Source organism: Miscanthus floridulus, chromosome 1 (assembly GCF_019320115.1).
Source record: "Miscanthus floridulus cultivar M001 chromosome 1, ASM1932011v1, whole genome shotgun sequence".
Taxonomy (NCBI): Eukaryota; Viridiplantae; Streptophyta; class Magnoliopsida; order Poales; family Poaceae; genus Miscanthus; species Miscanthus floridulus.
The window spans coordinates 21,817,006-21,841,959 of NC_089580.1; the positions used below are offsets into that span (position 1 = coordinate 21,817,006).

Genomic DNA, 24,954 nt, shown 5'->3' on the forward strand with positions numbered 1-24,954 from the left:
ACTCCACTGCCACCTCTACTGCTTCATCAGCATAGCAAGCGGCCGGTGGTGTAGCACCGGGCAATCCAACACATGGCTCAGATGATCTCCACCATGCCCATTCTGGACGCCGTCCCGGCCGCATCCGCCATTATGGCGCCCAAACTACAGGCCGCCGCCGCCGCCTGCCTGGACACGCCGCCCTCGGGCATCACCGTCGTGTCGAGGCAGCACGTTTGCCTGGACGCCGCATCGGCGATCGGTGACCTCACGCTGTCCGTCTCCGACCTGCCCATGCTGTCGTGCCACTACATCTAGAAGGGGCTCTTCTTCCTAGCCCCCGACCTGCCCATGCCCTCGCTCATGTCGCTGCTCCTGTCGTCGCTGTCGCGGGCGCTCGCCATCGTCCTTGCCCTCGCCGGCCGCCTCGTCACGCTGCCCGACGACCGCATCGTCATTCGCTGCAACGACGCGAGCGTGGATTTCCTCCACGCCGTCGCACCCGGCCTGTCACTTGACGACTTTGTCGTCCCTGACGCCGACGTGCCCACCAAGCTGACAAAGGACTTGTTCCCCATGGACCGGACCGTGAGCTATGAAGGCGACCGTCACCCGCTCACGTCGTTCTAGGTCACCGGGCTCGGTGACGGCGTCGTCTTTATTGGCATCATCGCCAACCATGCCGTCGTGGATGGTACCTCCTTTTGGCAATTCTTCAACACCTAGGCGGCCATCTACCACGGCGAGTCACCCAAGGTGCCGGACTTCTACCGAAACTTCTTTGGCGAGTCCACTGCCATCCTCCGCTGCCCCGGCGGCGTCGGCCCGTCGGTGACCTTCGATGTGGACACGCCTCTCCGTGAGCGCGTCTTCCACTTCAGCGCTGACGCAATTCACGAGCTAAAAGCAATAACCAACCGTCGTCCGAGCGGTGGCCGGGACACCACCGGAGCCCCACGACAGGGCACCGCCGCCGCCCGGGGCACGCACGCCGCGACCCGCGGGCGGGCGCTACGACCACCCAGCGGCCGCCTGGAGGAAGCCCGCTCCTCGTCGATGCAGCCGCCGCGGCCAGGAGGCACCCGTGCCCCGCGCCCTGGAGGCAGCCCCGCCGCTGGTTCTTCCGCCGCCGCCGTCGCCGGAAGTCCACGACCGGATGCAGCCATGTACGAGATTTGGGATGAGGCGACCCATGCTTCTGTTTCGGACGAGGCGATAAGGATAGAGGACAGTGTGGTCATTTCGCTTTTGCTTTTTAGATTTATAATTTTTTTAATTTGTTTAATCCATGTCCATCTGACGGACGTCTAAAGCAGGGGAAAACGAACCATTCATTTCAGAATAGCAGGGGTAAAAATACAAAGATGAAAAAACAGGGGCAAAATCATAATTAGACTACTAGACAAGGGCAAGAACACAATTTTTCCTTTCTTTAATTGGAACCACTCGACTGACAACACTCTAGCATCAGAGACAACGAATAGGATGTGTAACACCCTCGGTGTTATGTTGTACATTTTTTGCTAAAAGACTGCATGAGCATCATACTTGTGTGTCAATGTGTGTAATATAGGGTGTAAATCAATATACGACACTTGAAACGTTCATCTAAAACAAGAAACGGGTGTTACATTTCAGGCCGCGTTGTATCACTTAAGTTTCCAAACAAATTTTTATTGATAAAAAATGCTATGGAATGCATATGCGGAACGTTAGTAAAAGTTGTAGCACGAACTTCGTAGGTGACGATGAAATACGTGCGGTCAAGAAAGGGGTTCGCTAGGTAACTTACGTTATAGCTTGGAAATAGAGTTCGACGCGAAACCGTTTAAAACTGAGTCAATTCTCGTAAGTCTAAAAATGGGTCGACGAAGCCATGTTCGGCAATTTTTGTAGAACGATCGAGTTAAGTAGTGGCATGATGTTTTGGCTTAGTTTGATAGCCCTATGTACCCTCTGTAGTATAGGATAACTGGTTTGGCTTTTGGATCATCGGGTTTGAGTTGTTGGGATGCTTTAAAAAGTGTGCAAGTCACATGGTGGGTGATGCCAGCGGCTGGGCATGGTCACCCTACCGGCTCTCGGCGAGCTACGCTGGGCCACCCGTCGTGCCTGCGTGCGCACGCCCATGGCTGGTCCCGCACTGCTGGCCATGGCCCTACTGCTGTGTCCTAGCATGTGCACCGTGCCGGTAGGCCTCGCTGCTCTGCCTCGCCGTCGCGTCGCATTGCACCCCGGTCGCGTTGCGCGCTGTCCGTCGCTGTCGCATGGCACTGCTCCTGTTGACCTGTCATGGCTGCAAGCGCATGGGCCGACCGCCTGACTTCGCCATCACGCCCGTGTTCGCTGCCACGCTACGCCGCTGCTTTTCCTAGGCTTGCCCGCCTCTACGGCACGCGGTGCCAAGCCGCCGTCGGCTTGCATACTTGGCAGCGTGACCAAGCGTCTTGAGCACGTCCTGTGGTTCCCCATCACCGTGCATGCTTGTGCTATGAGTTGACGGCCACGTTCCACCATGACAGCGCCGAGTCCAACCCCGCCTACCTTCCCTGTTCCTCGATCACCGAAACCGCTCCCTTCAATTCACCGTGGTGGAGGCACCGCCATCAAATTAACCCCATCCGCAACCCCGTCGTGTAGCCCGCCAACTCCCTGACCCCACCTTACTGCAAGTATTATCGCACCGTGCCCCAATTTGGAGCTGCCGCTCCGCTAGGTCCTTAAGACCAGGTTGGTATGCGCCATCGGCAAGCCACATATCTAGAGCAGCTCATGGCAAATTTCTTGCACCGCTAGTCTTGCCTCCATCTGCTAATCGCCCAGCATACCTCGATCGAAGCTCTACCGCCGCCTAGCCTTCCCTGACATGGCCGTGCCATCGCCGTGCACCGCCACACCGTCCATGCGCACGCGGCTAGATCGGCTCGGGCCATCTCCGATCAAACCACCACCTCGATTGGTTCCATGGTGAGTCCCTTGAGCTCACTAGCTACCCCTTTTTGCCTCGGCTTTGCTGTCATTCACCGAAACACCACCACCGTGGCTGTAGGGTCTCCACCACCGTGGTTCGACCTCGTTGCAGCGTCCTGGCTCATGCTTTCGGCTTGGGTCGGCTCCGTAGTTAGGGCGGGGAAGGGCTGATGTGGCTGGCGTAGCCACCGGTGCTAGCACCACCGTGTCGGTGCACGGGTGGGTGCCCGGGGGGTATCGCTATTGTGAAGATAGAAAGTTCTGAGGGCGTAGCTATAAGATAGTAGACTAGCGGAATAGTGTGCTTAGCGCTCGCGTGATTATAGAGTAGTCCAAGGGTGTTTTGCATAATGACCGGTGCACGCGTGAAAGGACCTAGGATGTGGCCTCGAGGGGGGTGAATAGGCGTTTCTGAAAATTAACACCTTTAAATATGGAAACAATTAGAAAAGGGAGTTTCCAAAATAGAAACACCAAATTAAGAATAATACCACCCTTCACAAGTTAGCCACAGAGTAAACAAGGTATAAAGAATATATCTAGAAGCTACAACCCTGCAACACAAAGTTAGAACATAGAATAAATATTTTCAGTACTGAGCTCTAATATCGGACGTGTTCGGTATACACGATTTCTGCAGATAAGCCCCGAACTTGCTCCTTTCGATTTCTATCTTCAAACCAAACTGCAGGCACCTACTAGAGATGACAATGTACACAGAGAACCTGCATAAGGGCTGGAGCAACACAAATATCAAATGAAATGCGAATTGAGACACGATATTTGTTTTACCAAAGTTCGGACTCGTTCGAGTCCTACTCTCTGTTGAGAGGGCTATGGGTGACCCAGCTAAGGTCAGCCCTAGAGGATACCACGAAGGTCACTCTAGTCGGAGTCTTTTCTAACTTCTTTTCCTTCTTCCACTAGTTGATTCTGAGGCGGTGGAATCGACCGTTACAAACTTTCTGAGGCAACCACAATCTCTCGGGTGCTCTCCGGCGATGCCTAGCCGTCTAGGATCGAAGAGTCCAAGAGTAACAAATACAAATCATGAGATTGACAATATGCACAAGTGCTCAAGTGGTTGGATTGCCCTCTTTTTGAATTTCACTCGACCCATAATTTGATTTGGCAAATTTGATCAAACACTCACTAAGAGAAGGTTGGAAGAGTTGGCAAAGCTCAAAAACATGCTAGAGGATCAGCAGAATCAGCAGCCTCCGATGGTGGAGACTTAGGGGTATTTATAGCCCCCTTGCAAAAACTAGCCATTGCCATACCGCATACCAGACATGTCCGGTATGACTTACACTGCCCCAATGATAACTAAGTTACAGTGACAATGTGAGGCGTCGGAACTCCCGATGAATGCCAGAACTTCCGACCGTTGGAACTCTCGACTCACGTCGGAACTCCCGACCCTCAACACATTTGAAAACTAGGTAACTGAGTTGAAGTTTGTGAGGTGTCGAAACTCCTGACGCATGCTGGAACTTCCGACCATCGGAACTCCCGGCTCACGTCGGAACTCTCGACCCTCAAGGCTTTTGGAAAACCAACCGTTGGCCTCTGGTCGTCCATACCGGATACGTCCGGTATGACTAGGACAGTGAACCTCTGAGTTAGTTAAGCGCGACACGTTGAAACTCCCGACCATTGTCAGAACTTCTGATTAACCAACCCAAGAACAACAAGAATTTTATCATTGCTGGGCACATACCGGACGCGTCCGGTCGGTATTGCCAGACCAGCAAAAAACAGATTAGCTCTTTTGTCTCTCAAACACACAAAACTCACATGGGTTGGCTTGAGCACTTATGAAACATTATATATCAACATGATGCATCCCTCTTAATAGTACGACATTCCTATTAACTCAATTTTAAAAGTATAACGAAATTAAACCTTTTGAGTTGATCTCTTTCAACCAAGGCCATGTATTCCAATCTTTATCAAGTGAGGGTGCCAACATGTTGATATTGATCTTTTTCACTTTAGCATAGCCATCTTGAGCACGTGACTTGATTCCATTCATCAAATATGAAGAACCCCAAATGCATCAAGTCACTTCAAACACTTTTGTCCAATATAGATTTGATCCTCCACATCAATATGACCATCGTAGCTTGATTAGTACCTCAACTAATTTTAAGTACTTCCTTCTTCACCCTAGCTAGGTTATTCGGCCGCCAAGCCATCGCTTGCCCTTCACCCTTGCTTAATACCTCGAAGCCTTTTCTTGCTATCTTCACCATCTCAAGCCATCAAGTCACATCTTGTGTTGAATCATCCATTTATTTGTATTGTTATCCTTTTCATTTCAATTTAACAAGCTCCAAATATAAGACCATTCCATATGCAATCCCTCATGTCTCATTAATTAATTCTTATGAGCTTGCTTTCACATAGTACATGGGAATCCCACAATAAATAAGCCTTTGTATGAATTCCATTTGCATTGTTGTCTTGTGCTTGAACTAGATTGTTTATACAACAACGCATCATTTTGGCTTTCATTAAGTACCGGTGAGATAACCTGTTACCTATCCACACTTAGCAAACGGGTTAGACCTTTAATCACTTTGTCATTCAATCATCCAAAACCCACTAAAGGGCTAGATGCACTTTGAATCTCCCCCTTTTTGGTGATTGATGACAATTTGATTAAAGCTTACAAAAGAATATAAACATTTAAACTTTTGAGTTCAATGATTTATGAGAGGCTCCCCCTTAATATGTGCTTGTGATTAGAATTCATGAAATGACCTCAAATGTCATTTGCACATACTAAAACATATAGGAGACTCTCCCTAAATCATTGCATCCGTGGAGTGCATGTGTGTGTGACAAAGTAAAACCGCGATGCATATGTCAAGATATATCACACAAGAATAAATATAGAGGCACCACATCAAATATTTTTATTCTAGCATGCATAGTCCTTATAAAAATAAATATAACACATGTATGTCACACATATCACTCATTACAAATTTTCTCAAGTCTAGAAGCCACTAATATATAAATAAAGATCATGTCTCAAGAGATACATAGATAAAGCATAAGTAAGTCTCATCTCAAACTCAAGATATATCAATGAAGCTCAGAAATTAAAAAGAAGCTCAAGAAACTACAGCCTGCAGTACATATCTTCAGGTACAAAGATAAGCAAATGAAACTATTCTGAAGCTTTAATCAGTCTCTCTCCCTCTTTGTCATCTATCACCACAAAGGTCGAACAATGATATACTAAGGATAAAGGGGCTGCAAGCTGTCTCTAAAAGATGTGATCACTCATCATCATCTTCATCTCTACCAGCATCCTCATCATCTGAGCGTGTAGCACCGGCTGGATGAGAACCATCCGCACCAGATGGGTCATAGAAACTACCCATGAGGTCACTTCACTAGTCTGAAGCATACTTGTCTATAGCACTAGGACATGGCTGAGAGTAAGTAGGCACCCGAGCCTGTAGTGGTAAAGTGTCAGGGTGCTCTGGAGCCTGCTGTTGCTACTGCTATCGCTGAAGGCACTCAGCAAACTCTGTGTCGTACCTAACCTACAGCTGCTTCTCAGTCTCAGGCTCACTAGCTGCCTCATTTGATAATAGAGACCTAGGAGGATCAACCTCAAGTCTAGAAGCAATCTGCTTCAAAGTCCGAGTATCCTACCTCCTAGCCTCCCTCTCCTTCTGCTAACAGGTTTGTATATCCTTGCACATCCCAAAGATAGCACTAAACATCTTGCGAATAGGAGAAGGAGGACTACAGTGATGTGAAGAAGAACGTGAAGGAGCATGTGGTAGAGGGGAAGCTCGTCCTACTGCTGCACCACCTACAGGTGAATCTGCCTCTGGTGCTACTACTACTCCTCCTGGTTCTGCTGGAGGCACCCCAATCTCTGTCAAGTCATCTATAATCTTTAGGACTTTATGCTTCTTGTCATACTCAAATGTGTGTCCTGTGACCTTCTCGATCATAAACATGATGTAAGGTGTAAATCCACAACCCTTGAGGGGCCTCTCTCCCACACTCCTAATCTCTGACCAAATAAAGTCAAACACACTGAATGGCTGAGCATCAGGTGCCATCCTATGGAGTAGGTTCCTGGAATAATCTGCAATGTTGCTTTGTCTCCACCCTTACAGTGAATAGTCTTCCTAAACATCTTGTCTAGGTATCTATAAGTAGGGTGAAGACCTAGAACCTTCCCCACTGCTCCTCTTCACCTCCCGGTGGATACATGTAGGCAAGCTACTCAGGAGGTAACACCTGCTCGGTGTGGATCCTGTCTCTCAGGAGATCCACCTCTAAGAAGCCAAGAAAAGCTACAAAAGCGTCGTAGTCAACACCGTACCACTAGCCTTCAAGCATCCAATGCATATGCCTTGGCTCCTCTTCCACAAATAGAGTGACATAAAACTGTGCAATGACTTCACAATTCCAATCATGCACAAACTCCATGAGCATGTATACACCTGTGCGCTGACAAGTGGCAATAGCATAGTCAATGGAGGACTTCCGTAGCTCTCTGACATATTTCCAATCTATCCACTGAGACTTGGCTACCATAGGATTCCTAGCAAGTATCACACTAGTATAATAATCTAGATGGAACATAGTGTGAAAGCGATGATCATACTGAATCCTAGGCAAACCTCTGGGATCAATCCTCCTCTGATCTCTTGCTCTCATAGTCATACCCTTTCCTTTGTAGTTGGCTCTGACAACATAGTTGGGTAAAACTAGAGCATGTACTTCAAGAAGGCCATAGTCCATGCCCTGATCTAGGTGGTGCACTGGAGGTGCCTACTGCTCCTCCTCTATCTCCTTTGAGCTGTCACCATCATCTGACTCTCTATCTGAGTCTCTACCAGTGCTCTTCCTTTTCCTGTGCTCAAATCTGTAATCCTCAGTTTCATCACTAGAAGAGGGGCTGCTATCACCATCATCACCGTCTCTATACTATGGAGCACCCCTAGTGGCTCTAGAGGGTCTCCTGCTACTGCCCTGCTCCTGTTGACTGAATCTGGGATGGATGTCTTGCCTTGCCTTCTTGTGTTTCTCCAAAGCTAGATCATGCCTATGCTTGGACCTAGGCTCCTGTCTTCTACTCATAGCTATTGTCCTATATCCAAAGATCTGCAAGGAATTTTAGATACATGCCCAAACGATAGTTTATTTTAGTTGAAATATAGAAATAAGAATAATTATCCTATGCTTTGTAATCACCTTAACCAAACTAGGTCAAAAGGTTCACAAAACACAATAGATAATTAAACTTAGTCCTAAGAATCAACAACTGAGAGGATTGAAACAAGGGAGCAAAATCTGCTTTGTTGTCCCATATCGGACACATCCGGTATGAGCGGACAGCAACCCTAACCGAGGTCCTTGGCTTAATCTTTAACCAATCCAATCCAAACTCTGGGCATTGCTTCTAGATAGGTAATGTAGCATCTCTACCAAAGGGATTTCAAAATCATGCCCTAACCGCTTAGATCGGATGAGGTCCAGGATTATGGTACCTTGAGAGAGTGAATGAAGATACGATTGGAAATCCAAGTCCCGGAGCCTTCGATCTTGATGCGAATCTCCTTCGATCCAATCTTCCTCTCTTCTTTTTCATGGTGGAAACTTGAAATCACCAATGAAGGTTGAGGGGAAGCGGCTGGGTTGGCAGGAAGAAGAAAAACCTAACTTGGCCGAAGGGGTACTAGCCATTTTATAACCCTGCTCATACCGGACACGTCTGATATTTGCGGGCTTACTGTTCTTTTTCCAAATTTCATTCACTTAATTCCAATCCCCTTCTCTATCATTTCTTGATCCAAAAACATGTATGTCCTTGATCCAAATGAGGTGTAAATACATTTCTTATCCAAATGCCATGAGTGTCACTTCTCTTTTCCAAATATTTGGCATATATAGATTTTGATTACTTGAGGGAGAGATATTGTGCGACATAGTAGATTGTGGACTTAAGAAAGCCATGTCATGTGTGATTAGCCAATCAAATAATCAAGGAGAGTTATAATCATCACATGATAAGGCTAGGTCACAAAGACTAAGATTCAAATAGTTTTTCAAATTCACACCACCTACACATGCTAGTTATGGGTTTTGAAAAACATCTCTCCTATGTCACACAAATGCACATTCTAACATATAAAGGGCCTTAGATGCACTTACAATGCATGTATATAACCACATACCTTTGCCTTGAGCCCACAAGAATTCCACTTAAGAAGATATATAGCATGATAGTCTTTATGTTGACCTTAATTATCAAATAATCATCCTAGATATGAAATCAATTTTTCATCCAAATGACTACAAAGAATGCTAGATAAATTTGTTAGTCCACAATGGTACAAAATAGAAACTTAGCTCCCCCTAAATAAGTGCTTCAAGTAATTTGAATGATTTTCAACAAGCACTTTTATTCTATTAAGAAATTGGGAGCCAATTTTCTATTTTGACCATAAACCAAATAAATTGTCATATTTAAAATTGAGTTCAAGATATGCTCACAATCCACTTAGATTTGATAAATCACAAGCTTCTGAGTAACTTAATGATATATGAAAATATATGGATTAAAGACTCAGTTGTAATCAATTAGTGTTCTGGTTCCTGCAATACCAGACACGTCCGGTAGGTATACCGGACACGTCTGGAATACGCAGAACAGAAACACTTGCTTTCTGTCCCTGTCCATACCGGACACGTCCGATAGTAATACCGGACACGTCCGATAGGTGCAGGATAGAAACAAATAACCCGCTGCTTGTGATTCTTCATTTTAGTGATAGTATTTATTTTATGTCCTGCATCTCAACAAATAAATTACTCCACTAGAGAGCCATTAAAAGCACCATATGGCAAACAATAATTATCAAGTAAAACTAATTAGCCACTTTCATTTTTTCACAAATATGCCTATTTGTGAGTCATTTAGTATAAAACAACTAAAGTGGCTATCCTATAAGATTTAGGTACTTGTTACCAATGGTGAAGATGAAGTAAATGATATATTCATTAAATTATCTTTGGGTCAACCATATAAGAGATTATGATAAGAATTGGTTGATAGACTGACTGAGTATTATTAATTTGCTTGCTCAACCACCCCGATGCCTTCATCTCATCACCAAGTACCTACATCATTAACCTAAGCACACTTTGGTACCCAACTCTTGTTGGGTCCTTTTGAGTTAGTCAACAAGTGCTTAGGTACCCAAATGGCTTTAGCACTAGTTTGTGGTGAACACATCACCTTGCTAGTGTTAACTCCATTTGAGGTCTTCCTAAGCATATCATTATAAACAAATGTGTTTGGCTTAGGAGTATTACCATTTGGGCATTCATAGCTTAAGTGCCCCTTTCTCTTACAAGCATAGCATATGCGGCCTTTGTTTGCTCTATGCTTGTTTTGCTTGTATGGACATCTATCAACCTTGTGGCCTATCTCATTGCATCCATAGCATTTTCTTGTTGCAACTTGGGCTTCCTTTCTTGCCTCTTTGTACATTGGGCATTTCTTGGTAGGATGCCCCAATTTCTTGCTCATGAGACAAGTGCTTTGTCCATCACTTTTCTTTTGGTTGGCCAACATGTTTGAGGCCTTTTGTTCAGCCACTTCACACTTGTCGGCCCAACTCTTATGTGGACACATAGCCCACTCATGTCTATATAATCCACAACCATAGCATAAACTTTTTTCATGTTTCTTGCTCTTGGTTGTGTTGGCCTTGCTTGAGATGTGATTCTTTTGTTGGGTTTTGGAGGAAGCAAGGTTTGAACCTTTCTCAAGCTTCTTCACCATGTTATCACGGTTATCTCAAGAAGGTTGTGCTTTCTCCTTACCCTTCAACTGAATCACATCTTTCTTTAATCTTTCCACCTCTTCTTTGAGCTCTATGTTTTCTATGAGATTTAGCTCAATCGAAGATTGGCTTGCTTAAGGAGCACATTCATTAGTACAAGAAATATTTAATTGAGATGGTGTACTAGTGAGTGAATGTGTGAGAGGTTGAGAAAATTTTATCGATGTGATCATAACCTCATGAGCCATCTCAAGCATAATGCTTGATTCTACTACTTCATTATGAGAGCACTTTAGATGAACATAGTTTGCTTGTAGCACATTATACTTGCTTGATAGTTCATCTAGCCTTGCCTTGAGCTCCAATTTTTCCTTCTCTAGTTGTGAAACACTAGAAGAGGAGTTCGTAACTAAAGTATGCTCAATTGACAATTTTTCATACCTTTCACTTAGAGCCTTTAGTTCTTCCATCTTGGAGATGAGAAACAATTCTTGCTTTTGAAGTGATTGCTCTTGCTTCTCAATCCCTTCTTCAAGCTCATCATTCTTTTCAACTATATTCATGATGATGAACTTGTCTTTGCGGTTGAGATGATCAAGGTTGTAGTTGTCTTCAACTTCAACATCACTCTCATCTTGATCATCTACTTGTGCTTTCTCCTTTTCTTGATCTTTCTTGTTACTCTTTTTCTTGCTTTTCTTGGCCATGAGACACAAGTGATGAGTATCATGAGATACTGAGGTTGACTCATCACTTGGTTGCCACCGGGCTTAAGCATCGTTGCAAACAACTGCTTGCTGTTCTGCTGCCTTGGCCATACCGGACACGTCTGGTAGGCATACCAGACACGTCCGGTATGTGCAGGCAGACAACAAGTCATGCACTGCTTGCACTTCTTGCTCTGGCTCGGTGCTCTTAAGGTCTTGTGAGGCATCTTCACTGTATGAAGACACAATGGACATACTTTCCATTAACTCGATCTCAAGTGCATCATCACATTTGGATTTTCCATATAAATCAAAAAGTCTAGTCCAAATAAGATGAGCACTCTCCAGAGGTGGTTGTCCATTGAAGATTGCCTCATCATGAATCTCTACACTTAATGTACTCAAAATGACATTAATAGCTTGAGCATTGAGTTGCACACATATCTCTTCCTCTTTTGACAAATTTTTGTAGTTGCTCCAATCAACTATAGGAAGAGTTATGCTTGCATCCACAATATGCTCAACAAGAGGACTAATATCCCTAAAAGCATTGAGTACATGAATTGACCAAGGTAGAAAGTTTGAACCATCATTTTGGAGCAGCACCGACTCCAACTCGATAGGCGTCGACATCCTTATCTCACGGCGGTGAAGCTTTAGGTGAGAACCTCGCTCCGATACCAATTGAAAGGACATAGGATGCCACCTAGAGGGGGGGTGAATAGGCATTTCTGAAAATTAACACCTTTAAATATGGAAACAATTAGAAAAGGGAGTTTCCAAAATAGAAACACCAAATTAAGAATAATACCACCCTTCACAAGTTAGCCACAGAGTAAACAAGGTATAAAGAATATATCTAGAAGCTACAACCCTGCAACACAAAGTTAGAACAGATAGTAAATATTTTCAGTACTAAGCTCTAATACCGGACGTGTTCGATATACACGATTTCTGCAGATAAGCCCCGAACTTGCTCCTTTCAATTTCTATCTTCAAACCCAACTGCAGGCACCTACTAGAGATGACAATGTACATAGAGAACCTGCACAAGAGCTAGAGCAACACAAATATAAAATGGAATGTGAATTGAGACACGATATTTGTTTTACCAAAGTTTGGACTCGTTCGAGTCCTACTCTCTGTTGAGGGGGTTGTAGGCGACCCAGCTAAGGTCAGCCCTAGAGGATACCACGAAGGTCACTCTAGCCAAAGTCTTTTCCAACTCATTTTCCTCCTTCCACTAGTTGATTCCGAGGCGGCGGAATTGACCGTTACAAACTTTCCGAGGCAACCACAATCTCTCGGGTGCTCTCCGATGACGCCTAGCCGTCTAGGACCGAAGAGTCCAAGAGTAACAAATATAAATCACAAGATTGACAATATGCACAAGTGCTCAAGTGGTTGGATTGCTCTCTTTTTGAATTTCACTCAACCCACAATTTGATTTGGCAAATTTGATCAAACACTCACTAAGAGAGGGTTGGGAGAGTTGGCAAAGCTCAAAAACGTGCTATAGGATCAGCAGAATCAACAGCCTCCAAAGGTGGAGGCTTGGGGGTATTTATAGCCCCCTTGTAAAAACTAGCTGTTTTATAGCCGTTGCCATACCAGACACGTTCGATATGACTTACACTGCCCCAACGGTAACTAAGTTACAATGATAATGTGAGGCGTCAGAACTCCCGATGAATGCTAGAACTTCCGACCGTCGGAACTCCCGACTCACGTCGAAGCTCTCGACCCTCAGCATATTTGAAAACTAGGTAACTGAGTTAAAGTCTGTGAGGTGTTGGAACTCTCGACATATGCCAGAACTTCCAACCGTTGGAACTCCTGACCCTCAAGGCTTTTTGAAAACTAGCCGTTGGCCTCTGGTCGTCCATACCGAACACATCCGGTATGACCAGGACGGTGAACCTCTGAGTCAGTTAAGCGTGAAACGTCGGAACTCCCGACCATTGTCCAAACTCCCGACGAACCAACCCGAGAACAACAAGAATTTTATCATTGCTGGGCAGACCAACAAAAATAGATTAGCTCTTTTATCTCCCAAACACTCAAAACTCACATGGGTTGGCTTGAGCACTTATGAAACATTATCTATCAACATGATGCATCCCTCTTAATAGTACATCATTCCTATTAACTTAATTTTAAAAGTATAATGGAATTAAACCTTTTGAGTTGATCTCTTTCAACTGAGGTCGTGTATTCCAATCTTCATCAAGTGAGGGTGCCAACATATTGATATTGATCTTTTCACTTTAGCATAGCCATCTTGAGCACGTGACTTGATTCCATTCATCAAATATGAATAACTCCAAATGCATCAAGTCACTTCAAACACTTTTGTCCAATATAGATTTGATCCTCCACATCAATATGACCATCGTAGCTTGATTAGTACCTTAACTAAATGCAAGTACTTCCTTCTTCACCCTAGCTAGGTTCTTCGGCCACCAAGCCGTCATTTGCCCTTCACCCTTGCTTAATACCTCGAAGCCTTTCCTTGCTATCTTCACCACCTCAAGCCATCAAGTCGCATCTTGTGTTGAATCATCCATTCATTTGTATTGTTATCTTTTTTATTTCACTTTAGAAAGCTTCAAATATGAGACCATTCCATATACAATCCCTCATGTCTCATTAATTAATTCATACAAGCTTGCTTTCACATAGTACATGGGAATCCCACAATAAATAAGCCTTTGTATAAATTCCATTTGCATTGTTGTCTTGTGCTTGAACTAGATTGTTTATACAACAACACATCATTTTGGCTTTCATTAAGTACCGGTGAGATAACCTATTACCTATCCACACTTAGCAAACTGGTTAGATCTTTAATCACGTTGTCATTCAATTATCCAAAACCCACTTAAGGGCTAGATGCACTTTCAGCATGAGTCCTCCCCGCCGTGGGCCGTCGTCGCTCTAGCCTTGGCTGTGCTTGCGTGGGCTGCGCCGTGCACTGCGCACGCATCGCGCCAGTTTGGGCTAAGCCGAAGCGCGTTGGGCCACACGGTAGAATTGGGTTTTTCAAATTTCAGTGGAGTATGAATGTTTATTCAATAATAGTTTGAGCTAAACTTTGAAAAATAGTAGTAAATTCTATAGATATCCAAAAATAGTGAAACTAAGTTTGTTAGGTTCACAAAAATACCATCCACCTGTTAGTGTAGTTAGATTACTGTTAGTTGTGACAATGGTAGGTTGATAAATTCAAACTAGAGAGCTTAGTATTATGTAGATTAATAATTATAGGAATTTGTATGGTAAATTGGTGATAGCTATAGCTATGAAAATTTTGCAGTAGGCTCACTAGATTATTATGTACTTGCTGTAAATTTTATAGCCCTAAAGTAAGTTGATAAATAGAGTACCTATTATTCTTGTTTTATCATAGATTAAATCGATATTAGGAGTAAGAATACCTTTAGTTGCTGTGATAATGTATGTCATGCTTCGTACTTGTTAGTGGTAACAGTAGGTAACTTAATACCTTAGCCGATAGCACTAGCAAGTAGTTAGACAGATGTACTTTTATTTTAAGAGTTGTTGTTGCTATATTACTAAGTATTGCATCATCATTTCATGCATGTAGATTACGAGTTGGTAGAGTTTGTGCCCGTGGACGAACAGGAGTATGACGAAGTCATTGAAGAGTATGGGGAGAAGACCCTCGTGCAAGAGAGAGCCCCGGAGCCTTTTGGTGCTGACTTTGCTGACCCGTCGCCTACCTAAGGCAAACCCCGGTGCATAACCTCTATTTTAATGATCACTGAATATATATATGATGTGCATTTATGTATAGGTATTTTATAGAAACTACATGCATAAATATATCTATCTATGAGTCCTACTTGTACAGGTCGAGTAGTTGCTATGCTCAGGATATCGGTAGCGTGAGTAACCTGTCGTTACCCACACATAGGTGATAAATATGATCACTCATGACAAAATGTTGTAAAGATAAATGGTGACCGGGCAGGGATGTGGTTTGGGTATTGGTGGGTGTAAGGGGTTGTGTCCTGCGGCCAACAGGGCATAGCTCAGTTACACTTTTTCCCTGTCTATGTCGATTAAGGACCGGTCGTTGCATAAGGCATTGTGGGCAAGTCATAGATTTATTATCCTAAGCATATACTTGGGTATGGACGCATGGAAGACTCGTTGCTCTCTTGTTGTGGATCCGACTCTTTCTGGACCGACTGATTGGAGACGGAGATGGTGGAGGTCCTTGCACCGCACTGAGTCTGGGACTCAGGAGTGGGGGCTTGGAGTCCAAGTTTGGATGGGGACCTAGACACCCAGGATAGGTGGGTGATGGGTTAGTCCTGCTTGTGCCTAGGGTACAAGCGGGGCATGTGTTTTTGGGGTATCCAGCTGGGGGTATTGATTCATGAATCGTCGGGCAATCTGGTACGGCTTGTTTCGTGTCTAGCATCGTAGTAAGAACTGAAAGATGGAAGATGATGAAATAGAACTGTTTGCTCAACTCTTGCTTGAAAGTAGAACATGTGCTTATATAGAATGGATACATAATAAATTAATACGGCTATTAATAATATCATAAGTAAGGACTCACTAATAGTATTGCTTTCTGCCAAAAGAAAACCAGCAAACCATAAAGCTTATCATATTCCTTAGAGTCGGGACATTATTCCCACTAGTCGCATAAGTCTTGCGAGTACATTGTGTACTCAGGGTTTATTTACCCCTGTTGCAGGTAATGCATAAGAAGTACCTTTGTGTGGAGGAATCTTCTGGTGGGCTCAGACGGATCCTCGTCCCTTATCACTAGATATTTATTTTTAAATTCTGTTGTTTATTATTCCGCACTCTGACATTTGGGAATGTAATAATGTAATTTCTAAGAACTTCTGATGTATGAAATGGACAAGTATTGTAACTCGTTTTCATTATTGAATCCTTGGAAAAAATATGGATCTTTTGGGTTCTCCCTTGGGGTGTGCCCGATGGATACCGCCGTTGTAGCTTACTTTCGGGGTGCTTAGAGTCTGGTGGAAGACGAGCACCTCCGTAAGCGTGTTATTTCGGACGGTTCTGCACAAGATGCCTATGTATCAACTACATAGTGTTGACGATTAGGAATCCAGTTGGTGAATGATGAAAGTGAAGATAAAAGATGTACACATGAACGCAAGTGGTCGACAATTTAAGATATGTTGTAAAACCATCGGTACAAAAATAATTAGGAAATAGACTCCCTAATTAACAAAGGTTGATATTGTTGGAGTTGCCTATCGATTGTTAGGCGAGTCTCAGACAAACGCTCGTGCGTTGTATATGGAACTCAATACGTGTTGGAATCCAACTCCGTATCGTTGTTCGATACGAGTTGTTCTAACTTGTATGATCATCGGTCAATAATCCAGATCATATACGGGTCATGAATATGAGCCATATACGAGATACGGAGGGTGCGAGGGCTGACTAGGAAGTAAAAAACAGGAGAAAAGGGGTCAATTTGAGAAGTAAAAAAGTGGGTTAGAAGAAATGCTTTGATTTTTAATATTAGGTAGAGATAGATATTTATAGAGGCGGACATAATAAGAAGACTACCTATGTTATTCGATTAGCTGTGTCTGAAAAGGGCTATTAAAAAGGATAGGAATTCTAACGTTGCTGCCTTTAGAAATCGATTAGCAGAGGCGACACTTTTAAGAGACCCATCCTTAGGAATAGTTACATAAAAATTATTCATAACTTTTTAGATGAAGTCAATGAAGACAAAAATTATACCAAAGTTGCAGAGAGATCGACGTGATCTAAAACTTTGTAAGTGACAAGTTTTTATTTGAAATTGTTTAGAGCCCCAAGATTTCGTTTAATTTTTTTTAGAATTTGAAATTTAATTTAGAGTCCCAAGATTTTGCATGGTGAGCCTTCAGAGAGTCTAAGTTTGGAGTTGTATTTCTCAAGAGCTTGAGGGTCTGCCACTTGAAGCTTCCTTCCAGGTGACCTTGAACTCCCTAGGATATGGTTTCCCCTTATCTCATCCTGGTGGAAAGCCATGCAACTTAAAGCACTTCTCTATTTCCCTCACTTCCACTATGGTCACATATGATTTATTCCTTGTCCTTCTTGGAACCACTTTGAGATGTCTTAGCCTAGTCTCTTCCTCAATAATGATTGAAATTAGACTGGACATTCAGAGTTAGATAAGATAAGCTAGCAATAAAGGTCAAACTCTTGATTTAAGCCATCAAGGAACAATTTTCTCACAAATGATTTGAACAAGAATGATGAATAGTCATGTCCTTCTTATCATCAGGCTCAAATGGGTGATAGTGATGTAAATCTTTATATAGTTTTTTCATCTCACCAGCATATTCAATCATATACCTGACCGTTGTTTTAAATTTCTCAACTCATGAATATATAATTCACATAGCTTGCATCTTATTTGATATTTCCCACAAATTGATTCTCCAAGGATGACCATGTTTGTGTGACTGTGGTCATAACCTCAACCTGTTTCTGAATTATTAGTTCCATGCTTAACAACCAGCAACACTTTATAATTAATTTTCTTAGCTTGAACACTAATTTCCTCATTACTATCAACTAACAGACCCTTGTGTGCATGGGAGCTCAAGATTAGATGGGCATAATGAACACAACTTACTGCAATTTCACTGAATTAGGCTAAATTGCCTATGTCATCTTAGTCTGCTCCATCAAATTGCTGATCATTTCACAAAGTATATCCAAATGGGTCTACTATTGTTTTTCTATTTGTTTCAGCCATGTTCCTAACTAAAACAAAAAAAGAGAGAGAGAGAGAAGGGGCTCTTTGGCAGGGCTTATGTTGGTACGTCTCCAACCCACCGGTTTAATTAAAGTCCTGTGAAACATGCAGGTTATGAACAACTTATGAAGCCAAAACTAATGAAGTTGAAGCCACGAAAATATGCATTTTTCTAGCTCATCCAGTTTCATGGTCCACGCACTCTTAAACATAGAAGTAGTCACCAAATTCACACAAATTACACGGAAAATGCCCCTGAACAATCATGCACAACCAATTGCCTCTCCTTTTGCAACTGAGAACAAATCTGCAAATTTAAACGGAATGAGAACAGCAAAGACTAACCTGCTATTGATACCATCTTGAGAAGAAAACTAGATAATCGGAGAGGAATTTCAGATTTACCATGACAAGAGAAAGAACATAAACAACATCACTTGGGAAAGATGAATGGATCGATACCCACCATCCTTTACAATCTTCCTTTATCCTTTTTTTCTTTTTTTTATATTTTAGTCCCTACCTTTTCTACAATTACAACACGCACCAATGCAACGGTGAATTTGTAGCAACCTTCATGCTGCGTGGCCCTGTTGGTTTCGTTGAAATTTGGTTTATGCTGATGTTTATGTTGATTTGTCGTGGGAGAAAAATACTGTTCATTCGTGTTGAATTAGTAATATTTTCGGTGTTTCACTTTGATCACTCTGTCCTGGGCTCCTGGCTGACTTTTAGTACGTCAGAACAAATCTGCATAAGAGCACAGTTAATGTGAACTGGGATGATGATGATGATTAGGGTTCTCGTGCGCTGGGCTTTTGCTGCTATTCTCCGAGGAACGAAACAGGCCGGCGATGCGATGCGATGCGACCAATAGAAACCCCAAAAAGCAACAGGGCGGGCAGCATCTGCTTTGCCTGCAATGGGCCAAACGCCAGCCGTTTGCTGTCGAGCGAGGAGAGCCAGTGCCTGCGCCAGGTGATGCAGCAGCAGATGCAGCCTTGGCTGCCTTGCGAGAAGAAGCGCCATCACGTGTGGGCGTGTGGCTCGAACTTGAACCTGTCGCGCTTCGATTTGCGGCCTCCCCTTCCCTGGTTCTGGCACGGGGCCCAACGACAGAGCCCGCGCGGTTGGCGCTCGCTGGCTGCTGCTGATCCGTCCTGTCCGTCGAGGGGCCAGGCCGGTCCCAAGGTCCCAGGTCTCCAGCGGCAGCCTCGGCGCCTCGTGACCACCTTTCACTTCCGTCATTCGTTGCCTTGCCATGGCTGTCGGCTGGGGCCACGGGCCGCCGCCAAGCAAGGGCCCTGTTTCCTCGCAACCACCACCGCGCGCCGCTGCCCGCTGGGTCTGATCCCCTGGTTTGGTCTCTGAAGGGCTGTGTGCTTGCGCCAAATAATGCACGAGACATCTCATAACCCAAAAAAAAAAATGCATGAGACATCTCTGTTTACTCTGCAGTAGCTAGCCAAGTAGAGTCCTCGACCCTAATATTTGGCATCAACTGTGGAAGCACATGCAGACCTTTTCTTATGTGGTAGGAGTACCTCTACTACTTTGCTTAGCTTCTTGATAAGGGAAACTTATGAAATCTTATTTATAACCTAAACTGGCAATACAATTGAGCAAGTGAAAAAAACGCACCGTTAGAGGGTGACCGGCACTGCTTGGCTCTACGTTTTTTTTAAGCTTTGCTTCATGTTTTTAGCCAAACGATTTTAGCTCCGTTTGGCTTATCTTAAAACCGGTTTGTTCGGTTTTTTTCGTCGGAATAGTGTTTTTCTTTCACAATAATTCAGCCAGAACAGTATTTTCAGCCAGTTTTAGCCAAGTTTCAGCAAACCGAACGGGGCCTTTAGCTCCATGCACTCTGTTCGAGAAAAAAAGTGAGGTTGTGAGAGCACTTTAAGAGATGCTCCATAAACTCTTTTTGTAGAGCTGCTCCACGGTGGAGTTTGTGAAGCAGTTCCAAACACCCCATGTCAACGCAAAAAGTATGTTCGCTTGTTGGTTTCAGCCAAGGCTTATCAACCAACCAACAGTATTTTTCTCTCACAATAAAACAACATCAGCCAAATTTATCAGCCCAGAAACCAACCAGCGAACGTGCTCAAAGCCACAAATGTGTCCTAGCTAGTCTAAAGGTCTTTCCCTGTCGCTGAGTGAACGGAACCATGAAAAGAGAGCATGTTCGAACAGCCAGCAGGTGACACACTGAGTGTGAGTGGTTTTCAGCATCTCTGGTAGTTGCATTGGCTACCACTACCGTCCTCGTCCATCACATGGATTATGTTTGATCCGGCATCGAATCATATATATATATATATATATATATATATATATATATATATATATATAGCTTTCTTGTGCGATGTTGACCTCCCTGTGCCACAGGGGAAGCACGATTCCTGGATACCGAATAACTCGCGCTAATATGCATGCGATCACCTAGGAGTGTGACAGACACGAGTCGAGCGCAGCTCAGCTGTTTTGGTTTCTCGCGTAGTGGACTCTGCTCGTTTGGATTTAAATTCAAGTCCTCGACTTGATGTGTGGGTGATCGTATTTTTTGTATTTATTTCAAAATTTAACAATATTATCTTTTAGCCGTCAATCTCGAGATCTACCGCGAGTGCGTGTGCATGTTTGAATGTTTGCGTGTGTAATGTGATTCCTAAAAGAAATATATATGAGTCAAAGACCACGATGAGAAATTGCATAGGCAACTTAAAGCTTGGGCTCTGTTCGGCTGCTCGTAAAGCCGCTTGTGTTAATTTATATGGCTGATTTGTTAGAAGAGAAAAATATTGTACCGCTACAGCCGAACACTCCTTCGGGTGTTTTGCAATGTCGCTGGTTATGCCAACAGTCTATTAGTGCCCTTAATAACTATTTTGGGTGCTCTATATTTATCATTTTTTACACCGTCTCAAGCTCATTATATTATTGATAAATCAATGTTGTCGGAAGCGAATCTCTGGTTTGGTAGTGTGTTCCGGCCTCTGGTTTGGTAGCTAGTGTGGTGCGGTGCAACGACAGGAGAAGAGTTCGGTGCAGAATTGAATGACCTGTGTAGAAGTCCACTAGTGGTAACTGTAATTAGTGGGTGGGTAATTTTATCTGGAGGGCTAGTGCCCGGACATCTGATCGCACGACGTGTCCGGACGCATCTTAAGCATCCTGCTCCTAGTAACCTGCATCGCATCCCGCACCCCGTGCGCACCCGCATCACGCGCCAGCGTCCGGAACGGTGCCCATGCGCCCATCCGGCGCCCGCACGAAAAAGAAAAAAAAAACACATGGGACTCCTAAGTCAGCTACCCCGCCTCAGGTGCCCGCACATCAACCATAGCGGTGCCCCCCACAACAGCACCAGGCGAACAGCGGGCGGCTGCGTGAGGCCGCTGTCCACCGGCCTCCAGCGTCCATTACATGATGTGCGACACCTGATCTAATTTTAAAACATATAGATAAAATATTTATTATATACATTTAAAACATACTCTTGAAACATAAGTATATATAACCCTAGCAACATATGCAACATTCAAATCTATTTTTGCAACATCCATATGAAACAATTGCAACATAAGTCTGAACCATCTGAAACACATGAAAACATACACTTGAAACATATGTGTATAGCCATACCAACTTTTACAACATCTAGATGAAACACTTGAAACACACATCTGAAACACTTGAAAACATACCTTTGCAACGTGCATATATTGTCATAGCAACATTCAGATAAAACACTTAAACATAAGTCTTAAACGTCTGAAACATTTGAAACACGGCGCTGCTGGCAGCCACGACCTACCTGGTGGGGAACCGTAGTAGTCAGCAAGCTCGTGTTGGGAGGACTTCACTCTGCGCACTCGCGCCCGTCGGCGTGGACGGTCGCTCCTCCTACGATTCTCCCGCGCCTGCTCACGCCCGTCGACGCGGCCCTGCTATTGCTACTCATGCCCTGCGCTCGCGGGGGATGGGGCGAGGCGCGACCGACAATGGGATGCAGCGCGGTGGGGGGAAGGGCGTGCGGTGGGGGAAGTGGGTGCGGCAGGGTGGAGTGGGGTGGGCGGATGAGCGGAGTTGAGTTTTTTTAAAGAGGTGGGGTCCGGTCCGCTACGTAGGGCTAGGAGCTGCGTCCGATGGGACGGACGCCCGTGGTGTATCATTATTGTAATTTTATTATCCGATGTTAACTGGCTAATTTGGTCATCTTTTATTAACCAACAGCTAAAAAAGACTCATAATAGTTTTGGACCTTTAGATTGTCACAACCCGATGAAAATCTAAGATGGTAGACCATACCGTGCAAGTGGAGAAAATCTATAGTGGGAATGAACGCGGCTATGCCATTGCCCTATCTTATTGTGTTGTACTCCCTCTGTCCCAAATTATCTGTCCCTTTTCGTTTTCGTGCCGCAAGTTTGACTCGATTTATAGAAAATACGTGGAACATTTGTATCTCTAAATAAATTTATTAAAAAACTAGATTCAAAGATTTTTTTTCCAATGATACCAATTATGTACCATAAATATTAATAATTTTTAATATATATTTTGTCAAAGTTATTTTCCTAGAAGCGAAAACGACATATATTTTGGGATAGAGGGAGTAGGTTTTGTTGAGTGAGGCCTTTGACAAGAAATGCATATATGTTGAACTACTGTCAATGTATATAAGGGCACTCCCAATGCAGAAACCAGCATGGTTTCTATGCCTATTAATTATCCTGCCACGTAGACATTTTGCTGATGCGGCAAGTAATTTAATGAGGAGAGACAGGAAAAAATGATGAAACTGTTTCTAACTTTAGACTCTGTTTCTTCACGCCCAACGATGGAGTCGAAACTGTTGGAGATCGTGTTGGGAAGGAGTGCATGATTTCCATCGACAACTATGGATCCTATGCACGCGATAGCTGTGGATCCTCACTTGCGTGCCGCCGACCTCGGTGCCTGTCCGAGAACTCGAACACCTCCATAGCGCAGTCCAGGAGCCACCGCGAGTACCCTAGGTCGTCGTCGCGAAACACGATGGAGCCGGCCATCAGCGCCGCTGCGGTCTCGATGGAGACGTCAGACCTTGGGTGTGCCGCGTCCACCTTGTATGTTGGGACAAGCGTCCCGAATAGGTTAGAGAGTAGAAGGCTCCTCGGTGAAGGCCAGCTAGAGAAGGTTCGCTATGAAGGCCCGGCCGGAGAAGGTCTCTCGACGAAGGCTGGCAGGACATGGTCTCCCAACGAAGGTCCTAGAGAAGACCGGTGGGGGAAGGTCTCCCAGAGAAGGACGACGGGAGAAGGTCTCCCGACGAAGGTCCTGAACGAAGGTTCCGGACAAAGGTCGATGGGAGAAGGTCGCCTGATGAAGGCCCTGGACGAAAGTCACAAACAAAGACCGGCGGGAGAAGGTCTCCCGGCGAAGGTCCTGGATAAAGGTCGGTGGGAGAAGGTCTCCTGACAAAGGTCCTAGACAAAGGTCGATGAGAGAAGGTCTTCCGATGAAGGTCCCGGATGAAGGTCACTCGGTGGACGTCGGCAGGAGGTCTCCCGACGAAGGTCTTGGGCAGAAGTCCCAGACGAAGGCCCGACCTGAGAAGGTCCATCGACGAAGGCTCCAACACGTGAGGGGGAAGAGTGAGGCAGCAGCTAGGGTTTGCGAAAAAATAGTGGGAGAGGAGAGAGCCCCTCTTGCCCTCATGATCTTGGCATTATATAGGTAAGCGGAAATTTACAAGCGACCTCTCGGTGGGGGTGGGTTATACATGCCACTCTAATGGCACTAGTTGGGCCTCTTCTAGGGGACTTGGCCCATATGAATATGGCATGTCCTGACATTGTACACGGTGCGCAGGGTGTCCATGTCCTTCGGCGCCACCGCAGAACTCGCACAGGACACCAAGGTGCTGATGGATGGATGCAGCGGCCTCAATATCATGTACGCTAAGACGCTCGAAGCCATGGGCATCGACCGATCGCGCATCCGGCCAGCCAGGGCGCCTTTCCACAGCATCGTTCCTAGAAAGAAGGTCATGCTGCTCGGGCAAATCGATCTGCCTATTACCTTTGGGAATCTGACCAATTATAGGATAGAGACCCTTATCTTCGAGGTGGTTAGGTTCCATGGGACCTACCACGCCATCATAGGACGTCCATGCTATGTGAAGTTCATGGCCGTCCCTAACTACACCTATTAGAAGTTGAAGATGCTGGGTCCACGCGGGGTCATCGCTGTCAGCACCTTTATCCAGCGTGCCTATGAGTGCGAAGTCAAGAGCTATGAACATGCCACGACGATTATCGTCTCCGAAGAGCTCGCGACCATTAGAGAGGAGATCATCGAAGGAGCACCCGACCCCAAGCGGTTGACCAGGTCTTTCTAGCTCGTGGAGGGAGCCAAGGAGGTCCTCATGGACCCTAGCAACTTCGAGGGCAAAGTGGTGCGCATCGACACCACACTTTCCTCTAAATAGGAAAGCGCGCTCGTCAACTTCCATCGCGCCAACAGAGACATCTTTGCGTGAAGACCCTCGGACATCCCAAGCATTCCGAGAGAAGTCACTGAGCACGCCTTGAAGATCAGGCCAGGCTCTAAGCCAGTGAAGCAGCGCCTACGTCGCTTCGACGAGGAGAAGCGTAGGGCCATCGGCGAGGAGATTACGAAGCATTTGGCGGCCGGATTCATC

General features: G+C 44.8%; 1 pseudogene; it reads left to right on the top strand.

The window, feature by feature from the left end:
- Nucleotides 1–72: 72 nt before the first annotated feature.
- On the top strand, nucleotides 73–15,232 carry LOC136453174 (protein ENHANCED PSEUDOMONAS SUSCEPTIBILITY 1-like; annotated as a pseudogene).
- Nucleotides 15,233–24,954: the final 9,722 nt, after the last annotated feature.